Source organism: Hyla sarda, unplaced genomic scaffold (genome assembly GCF_029499605.1).
Source record: "Hyla sarda isolate aHylSar1 unplaced genomic scaffold, aHylSar1.hap1 scaffold_849, whole genome shotgun sequence".
NCBI classification, from domain to species: domain Eukaryota; kingdom Metazoa; phylum Chordata; class Amphibia; order Anura; family Hylidae; genus Hyla; species Hyla sarda.
The window spans coordinates 66371-84089 of record NW_026610876.1 but is presented as its reverse complement, the minus strand read 5'-3'; the positions used below and the strand labels follow the sequence as shown (position 1 = coordinate 84089).

Sequence of the window (17719 nt, the reverse complement as noted above, 5' to 3'; positions counted from 1 at the left end):
ATTATTGCTAAGCAGCAAGACAGGGGCCCATTGCACTCCCACGGGGCCTTTTTAAATGCAATCCATAACCCGGATTTGCCAGGAACCCTTCTTACTCCTCCTACTTGCATGTGACACTGGGCTTAGGATCTGCATAGGAAACACACACACAAGCACACACCTACCTTTGTTGCCTGCAGATGCCTCCTTGGCTGTCCCCAAACGGTATCAAACCAACACCCACGGGAAGCTGTAAGCATAGAGGACATGCCTGCACCCCATTGGACTTACCTGTGTGGGTTAAATCCGGGTTATTTGACAACCTATGGCGGTGATGGTTCTGCTCAGGCAGAGCAGTGCTGATGCTCCTCATAAAGCTGTCGCTGCTGTGAAGGTTCTAGGTGACATCACAATCCCTATGGTTACATACACAACAAAGCTGGGTTGTTGTTGTTTACACTCTGCAAGGCCTGTGGAAGTGAGTGACATCATAGCACTGTAGTTCTGAGGGTTCTAGATGGATGCAACAATCTCCTGTTGCTTCTATGAAGGCCATAATAGACGACATCACCAAACAGCTCCATAGTCACATACACAGCAAAGGAGAGATGTTGTTTACACCTAGTGATGTCAGTGGTATTGAGTGACATCACAGCACAGTGCTAAGGCTCCTGGGCCTGGACACAGCAGCGGCTGCAATATCTCAACGGAGAATACGTTTATATATATGTGTGTGTGTGCGCGTATATATATATATATATATATATATATATATATATATATATATATATTCTCCGCCTAAATCACTTTTAAACCCATTTCCACCTTTTTTTCCCTTCTCTTCCTCTTACTTTTTTTTCACGTTTTTTTACGTTTTTCTCCTTTTCGCCTCTTTTCTGGGCGTATTATTCTTCTTTTTCTTCTTTTTTTTCGTCTAATGCATACCCCATCAGTGCAGCAATGCTTATTCAATACCGCCAGCAGATGGAGACACTGGGGGATAATTTTCTAAGGATTTATACTGATTTTTTCTGTCTGAATTTGTCGCACAGAAAGTTGCAGGCCAAATATGTGTGACATTTCTGCGACTTTAGCTTCTAGAGCATTTTTACAACATTATACATAGGTGCTGAATACATAAAAAGCGACTGTTCAGCGACAGACAAGTCGCATCGGCTGAAAGTAGGCCAGAATGTCAGTCCATGTTGGAGCAGGTTTAGATACAGTCTAAAGCATAGATCTCAAAGTCTGTGCACAGAATTTAGCAAGGGCCTCGCACCTTCTGATGCATCAGGTAGGTGCACTATAGCATAGCCTAACCCTCTGTACTTTGGTCTATATTGATGCGGGACATAGACAGCCAGCTGATGACCAATCCATTAGTGCAATGGATGGCTGGAAGCATTTGTCTTTGCCTTTGCAATACCACAGAAGCAATGCATGGTCAATGTACAGCAATGACACACCTGTGTGAACAGCCAGGAGACCCCCCCATGTTATGTTACATAGTTACATAGTTAGTACGGTCGAAAAAAGACATATGTCCATCAAGTTCAACCAGGGAATTAAGGGGTAGGGGTGTGGCGCGATATTGGGGAAGGGATGAGATTTTATATTTCTTCATAAGCATTAATCTTATTTTGTCAATTAGGAACATTCAGCACCCACCCGCTATCAAGGCAGCTGCCTATCATGTCATGCCCTACCTGCACAGGTGTGCTGGCTACTCAAATGATCCAATTAAGGAGGCCATTTAGTCAGCAGCAGCAGAAGTCCTGTGCCTGGACGCTCCAACAGCGGCCAGACACAAGCAGAAGCAGCAGAAGCAGCAGCAGCACCACCTTTTGTTTTTTGGCTGCAGCAGCAGCAGCAGCAGCAGCAGCAAGGCCCACAGGGCTGGCTAGCTGGCTAGCCAGCAAGCAGGTAGCAATGAAAGTAGGAATCTTTCTTTTTAACCCTGTAAGGGGGTGGTGCACTGTACCCGAAGATACTGCCATATCGGGTCAATGCATAGGGCGACGGAAGCAAGCTTCGAAATCGGCCCCCGTTCTCAAAAATCCATTTAATATATGGTCCCCAGATAGGGGACGTATCAGATATTAAACTGATAAGAACAGATACTACACTTGATCTTAGCCAAAAGGCCGAGAAGCGATAACCGTGAAAGGGGCGGGCCCAACAAGGTCCCCTTCATGGGCACTATCACTGCTTGCTGTCAGGGAGGCTGCCAGACAATTTTCCATGCACACTCTGGGCTGGGGGGCAGTCAACCACCAGTACACACAGCAGAACCTAAACCCATACCATTATTGCTAAGCAGCAAGACAGGGGCCCATTGCACTCCCACGGGGCCTTTTTAAATGCAATCCATAACCCGGATTTGCCAGGAACCCTTCTTACTCCTCCTACTTGCATGTGACACTGGGCTTAGGATCTGCATAGGAAACACACACACAAGCACACACCTACCTTTGTTGCCTGCAGATGCCTCCTTGGCTGTCCCCAAACGGTATCAAACCAACACCCACGGGAAGCTGTAAGCATAGAGGACATGCCTGCACCCCATTGGACTTACCTGTGTGGGTTAAATCCGGGTTATTTGACAACCTATGGCGGTGATGGTTCTGCTCAGGCAGAGCAGTGCTGATGCTCCTCATAAAGCTGTCGCTGCTGTGAAGGTTCTAGGTGACATCACAATCCCTATGGTTACATACACAACAAAGCTGGGTTGTTGTTGTTTACACTCTGCAAGGCCTGTGGAAGTGAGTGACATCATAGCACTGTAGTTCTGAGGGTTCTAGATGGATGCAACAATCTCCTGTTGCTTCTATGAAGGCCATAATAGACGACATCACCAAACAGCTCCATAGTCACATACACAGCAAAGGAGAGATGTTGTTTACACCTAGTGATGTCAGTGGTATTGAGTGACATCACAGCACAGTGCTAAGGCTCCTGGGCCTGGACACAGCAGCGGCTGCAATATCTCAACGGAGAATACGTTTATATATATGTGTGTGTGTGCGCGTATATATATATATATATATATATATATATATATATATATATATATATTTCTCCGCCGAAATCACTTTTAAACCCATTTCCACCTTTTTTTCCCTTCTCTTCCTCTTACTTTTTTTTCACGTTTTTTTACGTTTTTCTCCTTTTCGCCTCTTTTCTGGGCGTATTATTCTTCTTTTTCTTCTTTTTTTTCGTCTAATGCATACCCCATCAGTGCAGCAATGCTTATTCAATACCGCCAGCAGATGGAGACACTGGGGGATAATTTTCTAAGGATTTATACTGATTTTTCCTGTCTGAATTTGTCGCACAGAAAGTTGCAGGCCAAATATGTGTGACATTTCTGCGACTTTAGCTTCTAGAGCATTTTTACAACATTATACATAGGTGCTGAATACATAAAAAGCGACTGTTCAGCGACAGACAAGTCGCATCGGCTGAAAGTAGGCCAGAATGTCAGTCCATGTTGGAGCAGGTTTAGATACAGTCTAAAGCATAGATCTCAAAGTCTGTGCACAGAATTTAGCAAGGGCCTCGCACCTTCTGATGCATCAGGTAGGTGCACTATAGCATAGCCTAACCCTCTGTACTTTGGTCTATATTGATGCGGGACATAGACAGCCAGCTGATGACCAATCCATTAGTGCAATGGATGGCTGGAAGCATTTGTCTTTGCCTTTGCAATACCACAGAAGCAATGCATGGTCAATGTACAGCAATGACACACCTGTGTGAACAGCCAGGAGACCCCCCCATGTTATGTTACATAGTTACATAGTTAGTACGGTCGAAAAAAGACATATGTCCATCAAGTTCAACCAGGGAATTAAGGGGTAGGGGTGTGGCGCGATATTGGGGAAGGGATGAGATTTTATATTTCTTCATAAGCATTAATCTTATTTTGTCAATTAGGAACATTCAGCACCCACCCGCTATCAAGGCAGCTGCCTATCATGTCATGCCCTACCTGCACAGGTGTGCTGGCTACTCAAATGATCCAATTAAGGAGGCCATTTAGTCAGCAGCAGCAGAAGTCCTGTGCCTGGACGCTCCAACAGCGGCCAGACACAAGCAGAAGCAGCAGAAGCAGCAGCAGCACCACCTTTTGTTTTTTGGCTGCAGCAGCAGCAGCAGCAGCAGCAGCAAGGCCCACAGGGCTGGCTAGCTGGCTAGCCAGCAAGCAGGTAGCAATGAAAGTAGGAATCTTTCTTTTTAACCCTGTAAGGGGGTGGTGCACTGTACCCGAAGATACTGCCATATCGGGTCAATGCATAGGGCGACGGAAGCAAGCTTCGAAATCGGCCCCCGTTCTCAAAAATCCATTTAATATATGGTCCCCAGATAGGGGACGTATCAGATATTAAACTGATAAGAACAGATACTACACTTGATCTTAGCCAAAAGGCCGAGAAGCGATAACCGTGAAAGGGGCGGGCCCAACAAGGTCCCCTTCATGGGCACTATCACTGCTTGCTGTCAGGGAGGCTGCCAGACAATTTTCCATGCACACTCTGGGCTGGGGGGCAGTCAACCACCAGTACACACAGCAGAACCTAAACCCATACCATTATTGCTAAGCAGCAAGACAGGGGCCCATTGCACTCCCACGGGGCCTTTTTAAATGCAATCCATAACCCGGATTTGCCAGGAACCCTTCTTACTCCTCCTACTTGCATGTGACACTGGGCTTAGGATCTGCATAGGAAACACACACACAAGCACACACCTACCTTTGTTGCCTGCAGATGCCTCCTTGGCTGTCCCCAAACGGTATCAAACCAACACCCACGGGAAGCTGTAAGCATAGAGGACATGCCTGCACCCCATTGGACTTACCTGTGTGGGTTAAATCCGGGTTATTTGACAACCTATGGCGGTGATGGTTCTGCTCAGGCAGAGCAGTGCTGATGCTCCTCATAAAGCTGTCGCTGCTGTGAAGGTTCTAGGTGACATCACAATCCCTATGGTTACATACACAACAAAGCTGGGTTGTTGTTGTTTACACTCTGCAAGGCCTGTGGAAGTGAGTGACATCATAGCACTGTAGTTCTGAGGGTTCTAGATGGATGCAACAATCTCCTGTTGCTTCTATGAAGGCCATAATAGACGACATCACCAAACAGCTCCATAGTCACATACACAGCAAAGGAGAGATGTTGTTTACACCTAGTGATGTCAGTGGTATTGAGTGACATCACAGCACAGTGCTAAGGCTCCTGGGCCTGGACACAGCAGCGGCTGCAATATCTCAACGGAGAATACGTTTATATATATGTGTGTGTGTGCGCGTATATATATATATATATATATATATATATATATATATATATATATTTCTCCGCCGAAATCACTTTTAAACCCATTTCCACCTTTTTTTCCCTTCTCTTCCTCTTACTTTTTTTTCACGTTTTTTTACGTTTTTCTCCTTTTCGCCTCTTTTCTGGGCGTATTATTCTTCTTTTTCTTCTTTTTTTTCGTCTAATGCATACCCCATCAGTGCAGCAATGCTTATTCAATACCGCCAGCAGATGGAGACACTGGGGGATAATTTTCTAAGGATTTATACTGATTTTTCCTGTCTGAATTTGTCGCACAGAAAGTTGCAGGCCAAATATGTGTGACATTTCTGCGACTTTAGCTTCTAGAGCATTTTTACAACATTATACATAGGTGCTGAATACATAAAAAGCGACTGTTCAGCGACAGACAAGTCGCATCGGCTGAAAGTAGGCCAGAATGTCAGTCCATGTTGGAGCAGGTTTAGATACAGTCTAAAGCATAGATCTCAAAGTCTGTGCACAGAATTTAGCAAGGGCCTCGCACCTTCTGATGCATCAGGTAGGTGCACTATAGCATAGCCTAACCCTCTGTACTTTGGTCTATATTGATGCGGGACATAGACAGCCAGCTGATGACCAATCCATTAGTGCAATGGATGGCTGGAAGCATTTGTCTTTGCCTTTGCAATACCACAGAAGCAATGCATGGTCAATGTACAGCAATGACACACCTGTGTGAACAGCCAGGAGACCCCCCCATGTTATGTTACATAGTTACATAGTTAGTACGGTCGGAAAAAGACATATGTCCATCAAGTTCAACCAGGGAATTAAGGGGTAGGGGTGTGGCGCGATATTGGGGAAGGGATGAGATTTTATATTTCTTCATAAGCATTAATCTTATTTTGTCAATTAGGAACATTCAGCACCCACCCGCTATCAAGGCAGCTGCCTATCATGTCATGCCCTACCTGCACAGGTGTGCTGGCTACTCAAATGATCCAATTAAGGAGGCCATTTAGTCAGCAGCAGCAGAAGTCCTGTGCCTGGACGCTCCAACAGCGGCCAGACACAAGCAGAAGCAGCAGCAGAAGCAGCAGCAGCACCACCTTTTGTTTTTTGGCTGCAGCAGCAGCAGCAGCAGCAGCAAGGCCCACAGGGCTGGCTAGCTGGCTAGCCAGCAAGCAGGTAGCAATGAAAGTAGGAATCTTTCTTTTTAACCCTGTAAGGGGGTGGTGCACTGTACCCGAAGATACTGCCATATCGGGTCAATGCATAGGGCGACGGAAGCAAGCTTCGAAATCGGCCCCCGTTCTCAAAAATCCATTTAATATATGGTCCCCAGATAGGGGACGTATCAGATATTAAACTGATAAGAACAGATACTACACTTGATCTTAGCCAAAAGGCCGAGAAGCGATAACCGTGAAAGGGGCGGGCCCAACAAGGTCCCCTTCATGGGCACTATCACTGCTTGCTGTCAGGGAGGCTGCCAGACAATTTTCCATGCACACTCTGGGCTGGGGGGCAGTCAACCACCAGTACACACAGCAGAACCTAAACCCATACCATTATTGCTAAGCAGCAAGACAGGGGCCCATTGCACTCCCACGGGGCCTTTTTAAATGCAATCCATAACCCGGATTTGCCAGGAACCCTTCTTACTCCTCCTACTTGCATGTGACACTGGGCTTAGGATCTGCATAGGAAACACACACACAAGCACACACCTACCTTTGTTGCCTGCAGATGCCTCCTTGGCTGTCCCCAAACGGTATCAAACCAACACCCACGGGAAGCTGTAAGCATAGAGGACATGCCTGCACCCCATTGGACTTACCTGTGTGGGTTAAATCCGGGTTATTTGACAACCTATGGCGGTGATGGTTCTGCTCAGGCAGAGCAGTGCTGATGCTCCTCATAAAGCTGTCGCTGCTGTGAAGGTTCTAGGTGACATCACAATCCCTATGGTTACATACACAACAAAGCTGGGTTGTTGTTGTTTACACTCTGCAAGGCCTGTGGAAGTGAGTGACATCATAGCACTGTAGTTCTGAGGGTTCTAGATGGATGCAACAATCTCCTGTTGCTTCTATGAAGGCCGTAATAGACGACATCACCAAACAGCTCCATAGTCACATACACAGCAAAGGAGAGATGTTGTTTACACCTAGTGATGTCAGTGGTATTGAGTGACATCACAGCACAGTGCTAAGGCTCCTGGGCCTGGACACAGCAGCGGCTGCAATATCTCAACGGAGAATACGTTTATATATATGTGTGTGTGTGCGCGTATATATATATATATATATATATATATATATATATATATATATTTCTCCGCCGAAATCACTTTTAAACCCATTTCCACCTTTTTTTCCCTTCTCTTCCTCTTACTTTTTTTTCACGTTTTTTTACGTTTTTCTCCTTTTCGCCTCTTTTCTGGGCGTATTATTCTTCTTTTTCTTCTTTTTTTTCGTCTAATGCATACCCCATCAGTGCAGCAATGCTTATTCAATACCGCCAGCAGATGGAGACACTGGGGGATAATTTTCTAAGGATTTATACTGATTTTTCCTGTCTGAATTTGTCGCACAGAAAGTTGCAGGCCAAATATGTGTGACATTTCTGCGACTTTAGCTTCTAGAGCATTTTTACAACATTATACATAGGTGCTGAATACATAAAAAGCGACTGTTCAGCGACAGACAAGTCGCATCGGCTGAAAGTAGGCCAGAATGTCAGTCCATGTTGGAGCAGGTTTAGATACAGTCTAAAGCATAGATCTCAAAGTCTGTGCACAGAATTTAGCAAGGGCCTCGCACCTTCTGATGCATCAGGTAGGTGCACTATAGCATAGCCTAACCCTCTGTACTTTGGTCTATATTGATGCGGGACATAGACAGCCAGCTGATGACCAATCCATTAGTGCAATGGATGGCTGGAAGCATTTGTCTTTGCCTTTGCAATACCACAGAAGCAATGCATGGTCAATGTACAGCAATGACACACCTGTGTGAACAGCCAGGAGACCCCCCCATGTTATGTTACATAGTTACATAGTTAGTACGGTCGAAAAAAGACATATGTCCATCAAGTTCAACCAGGGAATTAAGGGGTAGGGGTGTGGCGCGATATTGGGGAAGGGATGAGATTTTATATTTCTTCATAAGCATTAATCTTATTTTGTCAATTAGGAACATTCAGCACCCACCCGCTATCAAGGCAGCTGCCTATCATGTCATGCCCTACCTGCACAGGTGTGCTGGCTACTCAAATGATCCAATTAAGGAGGCCATTTAGTCAGCAGCAGCAGAAGTCCTGTGCCTGGACGCTCCAACAGCGGCCAGACACAAGCAGAAGCAGCAGAAGCAGCAGCAGCAGCACCACCTTTTGTTTTTTGGCTGCAGCAGCAGCAGCAGCAGCAGCAAGGCCCACAGGGCTGGCTAGCTGGCTAGCCAGCAAGCAGGTAGCAATGAAAGTAGGAATCTTTCTTTTTAACCCTGTAAGGGGGTGGTGCACTGTACCCGAAGATACTGCCATATCGGGTCAATGCATAGGGCGACGGAAGCAAGCTTCGAAATCGGCCCCCGTTCTCAAAAATCCATTTAATATATGGTCCCCAGATAGGGGACGTATCAGATATTAAACTGATAAGAACAGATACTACACTTGATCTTAGCCAAAAGGCCGAGAAGCGATAACCGTGAAAGGGGCGGGCCCAACAAGGTCCCCTTCATGGGCACTATCACTGCTTGCTGTCAGGGAGGCTGCCAGACAATTTTCCATGCACACTCTGGGCTGGGGGGCAGTCAACCACCAGTACACACAGCAGAACCTAAACCCATACCATTATTGCTAAGCAGCAAGACAGGGGCCCATTGCACTCCCACGGGGCCTTTTTAAATGCAATCCATAACCCGGATTTGCCAGGAACCCTTCTTACTCCTCCTACTTGCATGTGACACTGGGCTTAGGATCTGCATAGGAAACACACACACAAGCACACACCTACCTTTGTTGCCTGCAGATGCCTCCTTGGCTGTCCCCAAACGGTATCAAACCAACACCCACGGGAAGCTGTAAGCATAGAGGACATGCCTGCACCCCATTGGACTTACCTGTGTGGGTTAAATCCGGGTTATTTGACAACCTATGGCGGTGATGGTTCTGCTCAGGCAGAGCAGTGCTGATGCTCCTCATAAAGCTGTCGCTGCTGTGAAGGTTCTAGGTGACATCACAATCCCTATGGTTACATACACAACAAAGCTGGGTTGTTGTTGTTTACACTCTGCAAGGCCTGTGGAAGTGAGTGACATCATAGCACTGTAGTTCTGAGGGTTCTAGATGGATGCAACAATCTCCTGTTGCTTCTATGAAGGCCATAATAGACGACATCACCAAACAGCTCCATAGTCACATACACAGCAAAGGAGAGATGTTGTTTACACCTAGTGATGTCAGTGGTATTGAGTGACATCACAGCACAGTGCTAAGGCTCCTGGGCCTGGACACAGCAGCGGCTGCAATATCTCAACGGAGAATACGTTTATATATATGTGTGTGTGTGCGCGTATATATATATATATATATATATATATATATATATATATATATATATTTCTCCGCCGAAATCACTTTTAAACCCATTTCCACCTTTTTTTCCCTTCTCTTCCTCTTACTTTTTTTTCACGTTTTTTTACGTTTTTCTCCTTTTCGCCTCTTTTCTGGGCGTATTATTCTTCTTTTTCTTCTTTTTTTTCGTCTAATGCATACCCCATCAGTGCAGCAATGCTTATTCAATACCGCCAGCAGATGGAGACACTGGGGGATAATTTTCTAAGGATTTATACTGATTTTTCCTGTCTGAATTTGTCGCACAGAAAGTTGCAGGCCAAATATGTGTGACATTTCTGCGACTTTAGCTTCTAGAGCATTTTTACAACATTATACATAGGTGCTGAATACATAAAAAGCGACTGTTCAGCGACAGACAAGTCGCATCGGCTGAAAGTAGGCCAGAATGTCAGTCCATGTTGGAGCAGGTTTAGATACAGTCTAAAGCATAGATCTCAAAGTCTGTGCACAGAATTTAGCAAGGGCCTCGCACCTTCTGATGCATCAGGTAGGTGCACTATAGCATAGCCTAACCCTCTGTACTTTGGTCTATATTGATGCGGGACATAGACAGCCAGCTGATGACCAATCCATTAGTGCAATGGATGGCTGGAAGCATTTGTCTTTGCCTTTGCAATACCACAGAAGCAATGCATGGTCAATGTACAGCAATGACACACCTGTGTGAACAGCCAGGAGACCCCCCCATGTTATGTTACATAGTTACATAGTTAGTACGGTCGAAAAAAGACATATGTCCATCAAGTTCAACCAGGGAATTAAGGGGTAGGGGTGTGGCGCGATATTGGGGAAGGGATGAGATTTTATATTTCTTCATAAGCATTAATCTTATTTTGTCAATTAGGAACATTCAGCACCCACCCGCTATCAAGGCAGCTGCCTATCATGTCATGCCCTACCTGCACAGGTGTGCTGGCTACTCAAATGATCCAATTAAGGAGGCCATTTAGTCAGCAGCAGCAGAAGTCCTGTGCCTGGACGCTCCAACAGCGGCCAGACACAAGCAGAAGCAGCAGAAGCAGCAGCAGCACCACCTTTTGTTTTTTGGCTGCAGCAGCAGCAGCAGCAGCAAGGCCCACAGGGCTGGCTAGCTGGCTAGCCAGCAAGCAGGTAGCAATGAAAGTAGGAATCTTTCTTTTTAACCCTGTAAGGGGGTGGTGCACTGTACCCGAAGATACTGCCATATCGGGTCAATGCATAGGGCGACGGAAGCAAGCTTCGAAATCGGCCCCCGTTCTCAAAAATCCATTTAATATATGGTCCCCAGATAGGGGACGTATCAGATATTAAACTGATAAGAACAGATACTACACTTGATCTTAGCCAAAAGGCCGAGAAGCGATAACCGTGAAAGGGGCGGGCCCAACAAGGTCCCCTTCATGGGCACTATCACTGCTTGCTGTCAGGGAGGCTGCCAGACAATTTTCCATGCACACTCTGGGCTGGGGGGCAGTCAACCACCAGTACACACAGCAGAACCTAAACCCATACCATTATTGCTAAGCAGCAAGACAGGGGCCCATTGCACTCCCACGGGGCCTTTTTAAATGCAATCCATAACCCGGATTTGCCAGGAACCCTTCTTACTCCTCCTACTTGCATGTGACACTGGGCTTAGGATCTGCATAGGAAACACACACACAAGCACACACCTACCTTTGTTGCCTGCAGATGCCTCCTTGGCTGTCCCCAAACGGTATCAAACCAACACCCACGGGAAGCTGTAAGCATAGAGGACATGCCTGCACCCCATTGGACTTACCTGTGTGGGTTAAATCCGGGTTATTTGACAACCTATGGCGGTGATGGTTCTGCTCAGGCAGAGCAGTGCTGATGCTCCTCATAAAGCTGTCGCTGCTGTGAAGGTTCTAGGTGACATCACAATCCCTATGGTTACATACACAACAAAGCTGGGTTGTTGTTGTTTACACTCTGCAAGGCCTGTGGAAGTGAGTGACATCATAGCACTGTAGTTCTGAGGGTTCTAGATGGATGCAACAATCTCCTGTTGCTTCTATGAAGGCCATAATAGACGACATCACCAAACAGCTCCATAGTCACATACACAGCAAAGGAGAGATGTTGTTTACACCTAGTGATGTCAGTGGTATTGAGTGACATCACAGCACAGTGCTAAGGCTCCTGGGCCTGGACACAGCAGCGGCTGCAATATCTCAACGGAGAATACGTTTATATATATGTGTGTGTGTGCGCGTATATATATATATATATATATATATATATATATATATATATATATATTTCTCCGCCGAAATCACTTTTAAACCCATTTCCACCTTTTTTTCCCTTCTCTTCCTCTTACTTTTTTTTCACGTTTTTTTACGTTTTTCTCCTTTTCGCCTCTTTTCTGGGCGTATTATTCTTCTTTTTCTTCTTTTTTTTCGTCTAATGCATACCCCATCAGTGCAGCAATGCTTATTCAATACCGCCAGCAGATGGAGACACTGGGGGATAATTTTCTAAGGATTTATACTGATTTTTCCTGTCTGAATTTGTCGCACAGAAAGTTGCAGGCCAAATATGTGTGACATTTCTGCGACTTTAGCTTCTAGAGCATTTTTACAACATTATACATAGGTGCTGAATACATAAAAAGCGACTGTTCAGCGACAGACAAGTCGCATCGGCTGAAAGTAGGCCAGAATGTCAGTCCATGTTGGAGCAGGTTTAGATACAGTCTAAAGCATAGATCTCAAAGTCTGTGCACAGAATTTAGCAAGGGCCTCGCACCTTCTGATGCATCAGGTAGGTGCACTATAGCATAGCCTAACCCTCTGTACTTTGGTCTATATTGATGCGGGACATAGACAGCCAGCTGATGACCAATCCATTAGTGCAATGGATGGCTGGAAGCATTTGTCTTTGCCTTTGCAATACCACAGAAGCAATGCATGGTCAATGTACAGCAATGACACACCTGTGTGAACAGCCAGGAGACCCCCCCATGTTATGTTACATAGTTACATAGTTAGTACGGTCGAAAAAAGACATATGTCCATCAAGTTCAACCAGGGAATTAAGGGGTAGGGGTGTGGCGCGATATTGGGGAAGGGATGAGATTTTATATTTCTTCATAAGCATTAATCTTATTTTGTCAATTAGGAACATTCAGCACCCACCCGCTATCAAGGCAGCTGCCTATCATGTCATGCCCTACCTGCACAGGTGTGCTGGCTACTCAAATGATCCAATTAAGGAGGCCATTTAGTCAGCAGCAGCAGAAGTCCTGTGCCTGGACGCTCCAACAGCGGCCAGACACAAGCAGAAGCAGCAGAAGCAGCAGCAGCACCACCTTTTGTTTTTTGGCTGCAGCAGCAGCAGCAGCAGCAGCAAGGCCCACAGGGCTGGCTAGCTGGCTAGCCAGCAAGCAGGTAGCAATGAAAGTAGGAATCTTTCTTTTTAACCCTGTAAGGGGGTGGTGCACTGTACCCGAAGATACTGCCATATCGGGTCAATGCATAGGGCGACGGAAGCAAGCTTCGAAATCGGCCCCCGTTCTCAAAAATCCATTTAATATATGGTCCCCAGATAGGGGACGTATCAGATATTAAACTGATAAGAACAGATACTACACTTGATCTTAGCCAAAAGGCCGAGAAGCGATAACCGTGAAAGGGGCGGGCCCAACAAGGTCCCCTTCATGGGCACTATCACTGCTTGCTGTCAGGGAGGCTGCCAGACAATTTTCCATGCACACTCTGGGCTGGGGGGCAGTCAACCACCAGTACACACAGCAGAACCTAAACCCATACCATTATTGCTAAGCAGCAAGACAGGGGCCCATTGCACTCCCACGGGGCCTTTTTAAATGCAATCCATAACCCGGATTTGCCAGGAACCCTTCTTACTCCTCCTACTTGCATGTGACACTGGGCTTAGGATCTGCATAGGAAACACACACACAAGCACACACCTACCTTTGTTGCCTGCAGATGCCTCCTTGGCTGTCCCCAAACGGTATCAAACCAACACCCACGGGAAGCTGTAAGCATAGAGGACATGCCTGCACCCCATTGGACTTACCTGTGTGGGTTAAATCCGGGTTATTTGACAACCTATGGCGGTGATGGTTCTGCTCAGGCAGAGCAGTGCTGATGCTCCTCATAAAGCTGTCGCTGCTGTGAAGGTTCTAGGTGACATCACAATCCCTATGGTTACATACACAACAAAGCTGGGTTGTTGTTGTTTACACTCTGCAAGGCCTGTGGAAGTGAGTGACATCATAGCACTGTAGTTCTGAGGGTTCTAGATGGATGCAACAATCTCCTGTTGCTTCTATGAAGGCCATAATAGACGACATCACCAAACAGCTCCATAGTCACATACACAGCAAAGGAGAGATGTTGTTTACACCTAGTGATGTCAGTGGTATTGAGTGACATCACAGCACAGTGCTAAGGCTCCTGGGCCTGGACACAGCAGCGGCTGCAATATCTCAACGGAGAATACGTTTATATATATGTGTGTGTGTGCGCGTATATATATATATATATATATATATATATATATATATATATATATATATATATCTCCGCCGAAATCACTTTTAAACCCATTTCCACCTTTTTTTCCCTTCTCTTCCTCTTACTTTTTTTTCACGTTTTTTTACGTTTTTCTCCTTTTCGCCTCTTTTCTGGGCGTATTATTCTTCTTTTTCTTCTTTTTTTTCGTCTAATGCATACCCCATCAGTGCAGCAATGCTTATTCAATACCGCCAGCAGATGGAGACACTGGGGGATAATTTTCTAAGGATTTATACTGATTTTTCCTGTCTGAATTTGTCGCACAGAAAGTTGCAGGCCAAATATGTGTGACATTTCTGCGACTTTAGCTTCTAGAGCATTTTTACAACATTATACATAGGTGCTGAATACATAAAAAGCGACTGTTCAGCGACAGACAAGTCGCATCGGCTGAAAGTAGGCCAGAATGTCAGTCCATGTTGGAGCAGGTTTAGATACAGTCTAAAGCATAGATCTCAAAGTCTGTGCACAGAATTTAGCAAGGGCCTCGCACCTTCTGATGCATCAGGTAGGTGCACTATAGCATAGCCTAACCCTCTGTACTTTGGTCTATATTGATGCGGGACATAGACAGCCAGCTGATGACCAATCCATTAGTGCAATGGATGGCTGGAAGCATTTGTCTTTGCCTTTGCAATACCACAGAAGCAATGCATGGTCAATGTACAGCAATGACACACCTGTGTGAACAGCCAGGAGACCCCCCCATGTTATGTTACATAGTTACATAGTTAGTACGGTCGAAAAAAGACATATGTCCATCAAGTTCAACCAGGGAATTAAGGGGTAGGGGTGTGGCGCGATATTGGGGAAGGGATGAGATTTTATATTTCTTCATAAGCATTAATCTTATTTTGTCAATTAGGAACATTCAGCACCCACCCGCTATCAAGGCAGCTGCCTATCATGTCATGCCCTACCTGCACAGGTGTGCTGGCTACTCAAATGATCCAATTAAGGAGGCCATTTAGTCAGCAGCAGCAGAAGTCCTGTGCCTGGACGCTCCAACAGCGGCCAGACACAAGCAGAAGCAGCAGAAGCAGCAGCAGCACCACCTTTTGTTTTTTGGCTGCAGCAGCAGCAGCAGCAGCAGCAGCAAGGCCCACAGGGCTGGCTAGCTGGCTAGCCAGCAAGCAGGTAGCAATGAAAGTAGGAATCTTTCTTTTTAACCCTGTAAGGGGGTGGTGCACTGTACCCGAAGATACTGCCATATCGGGTCAATGCATAGGGCGACGGAAGCAAGCTTCGAAATCGGCCCCCGTTCTCAAAAATCCATTTAATATATGGTCCCCAGATAGGGGACGTATCAGATATTAAACTGATAAGAACAGATACTACACTTGATCTTAGCCAAAAGGCCGAGAAGCGATAACCGTGAAAGGGGCGGGCCCAACAAGGTCCCCTTCATGGGCACTATCACTGCTTGCTGTCAGGGAGGCTGCCAGACAATTTTCCATGCACACTCTGGGCTGGGGGGCAGTCAACCACCAGTACACACAGCAGAACCTAAACCCATACCATTATTGCTAAGCAGCAAGACAGGGGCCCATTGCACTCCCACGGGGCCTTTTTAAATGCAATCCATAACCCGGATTTGCCAGGAACCCTTCTTACTCCTCCTACTTGCATGTGACACTGGGCTTAGGATCTGCATAGGAAACACACACACAAGCACACACCTACCTTTGTTGCCTGCAGATGCCTCCTTGGCTGTCCCCAAACGGTATCAAACCAACACCCACGGGAAGCTGTAAGCATAGAGGACATGCCTGCACCCCATTGGACTTACCTGTGTGGGTTAAATCCGGGTTATTTGACAACCTATGGCGGTGATGGTTCTGCTCAGGCAGAGCAGTGCTGATGCTCCTCATAAAGCTGTCGCTGCTGTGAAGGTTCTAGGTGACATCACAATCCCTATGGTTACATACACAACAAAGCTGGGTTGTTGTTGTTTACACTCTGCAAGGCCTGTGGAAGTGAGTGACATCATAGCACTGTAGTTCTGAGGGTTCTAGATGGATGCAACAATCTCCTGTTGCTTCTATGAAGGCCATAATAGACGACATCACCAAACAGCTCCATAGTCACATACACAGCAAAGGAGAGATGTTGTTTACACCTAGTGATGTCAGTGGTATTGAGTGACATCACAGCACAGTGCTAAGGCTCCTGGGCCTGGACACAGCAGCGGCTGCAATATCTCAACGGAGAATACGTTTATATATATGTGTGTGTGTGCGCGTATATATATATATATATATATATATATATATATATATATATATATATTTCTCCGCCGAAATCACTTTTAAACCCATTTCCACCTTTTTTTCCCTTCTCTTCCTCTTACTTTTTTTTCACGTTTTTTTACGTTTTTCTCCTTTTCGCCTCTTTTCTGGGCGTATTATTCTTCTTTTTCTTCTTTTTTTTCGTCTAATGCATACCCCATCAGTGCAGCAATGCTTATTCAATACCGCCAGCAGATGGAGACACTGGGGGATAATTTTCTAAGGATTTATACTGATTTTTCCTGTCTGAATTTGTCGCACAGAAAGTTGCAGGCCAAATATGTGTGACATTTCTGCGACTTTAGCTTCTAGAGCATTTTTACAACATTATACATAGGTGCTGAATACATAAAAAGCGACTGTTCAGCGACAGACAAGTCGCATCGGCTGAAAGTAGGCCAGAATGTCAGTCCATGTTGGAGCAGGTTTAGATACAGTCTAAAGCATAGATCTCAAAGTCTGTGCACAGAATTTAGCAAGGGCCTCGCACCTTCTGATGCATCAGGTAGGTGCACTATAGCATAGCCTAACCCTCTGTACTTTGGTCTATATTGATGCGGGACATAGACAGCCAGCTGATGACCAATCCATTAGTGCAATGGATGGCTGGAAGCATTTGTCTTTGCCTTTGCAATATCACAGAAGCAATGCATGGTCAATGTACAGCAATGACACACCTGTGTGAACAGCCAGGAGACCCCCCCATGTTATGTTACATAGTTACATAGTTAGTACGGTCGAAAAAAGACATATGTCCATCAAGTTCAACCAGGGAATTAAGGGGTAGGGGTGTGGCGCGATATTGGGGAAGGGATGAGATTTTATATTTCTTCATAAGCATTAATCTTATTTTGTCAATTAGGAACATTCAGCACCCACCCGCTATCAAGGCAGCTGCCTATCATGTCATGCCCTACCTGCACAGGTGTGCTGGCTACTCAAATGATCCAATTAAGGAGGCCATTTA

General features: G+C 45.8%; 7 non-coding genes across 7 annotated transcripts; all 7 read right to left on the bottom strand.

Annotated features, from left to right (window-relative positions):
• Positions 1-1944: 1944 nt before the first annotated feature.
• LOC130347692 (U2 spliceosomal RNA) lies at positions 1945-2135 on the bottom strand. The gene has a single exon (XR_008885574.1). It is a non-coding gene; the product is annotated as a U2 spliceosomal RNA (small nuclear RNA).
• Positions 2136-4229: 2094 nt separating this feature from the next.
• Positions 4230-4420, bottom strand: LOC130347691 (U2 spliceosomal RNA). Its single transcript, XR_008885573.1, has one exon. It is a non-coding gene; the product is annotated as a U2 spliceosomal RNA (small nuclear RNA).
• Positions 4421-6512: 2092 nt separating this feature from the next.
• Positions 6513-6703, bottom strand: LOC130347689 (U2 spliceosomal RNA). The gene has a single exon (XR_008885571.1). It is a non-coding gene; the product is annotated as a U2 spliceosomal RNA (small nuclear RNA).
• A 2090-nt stretch (positions 6704-8793) lies between these two features.
• LOC130347688 (U2 spliceosomal RNA) lies at positions 8794-8984 on the bottom strand. Its single transcript, XR_008885570.1, has one exon. It is a non-coding gene; the product is annotated as a U2 spliceosomal RNA (small nuclear RNA).
• A 2088-nt stretch (positions 8985-11072) lies between these two features.
• LOC130347686 (U2 spliceosomal RNA) lies at positions 11073-11263 on the bottom strand. Its single transcript, XR_008885569.1, has one exon. It is a non-coding gene; the product is annotated as a U2 spliceosomal RNA (small nuclear RNA).
• Positions 11264-13354: 2091 nt separating this feature from the next.
• LOC130347685 (U2 spliceosomal RNA) lies at positions 13355-13545 on the bottom strand. Its single transcript, XR_008885568.1, has one exon. It is a non-coding gene; the product is annotated as a U2 spliceosomal RNA (small nuclear RNA).
• Positions 13546-15643: 2098 nt separating this feature from the next.
• LOC130347684 (U2 spliceosomal RNA) lies at positions 15644-15834 on the bottom strand. Its single transcript, XR_008885567.1, has one exon. It is a non-coding gene; the product is annotated as a U2 spliceosomal RNA (small nuclear RNA).
• Positions 15835-17719: the final 1885 nt, after the last annotated feature.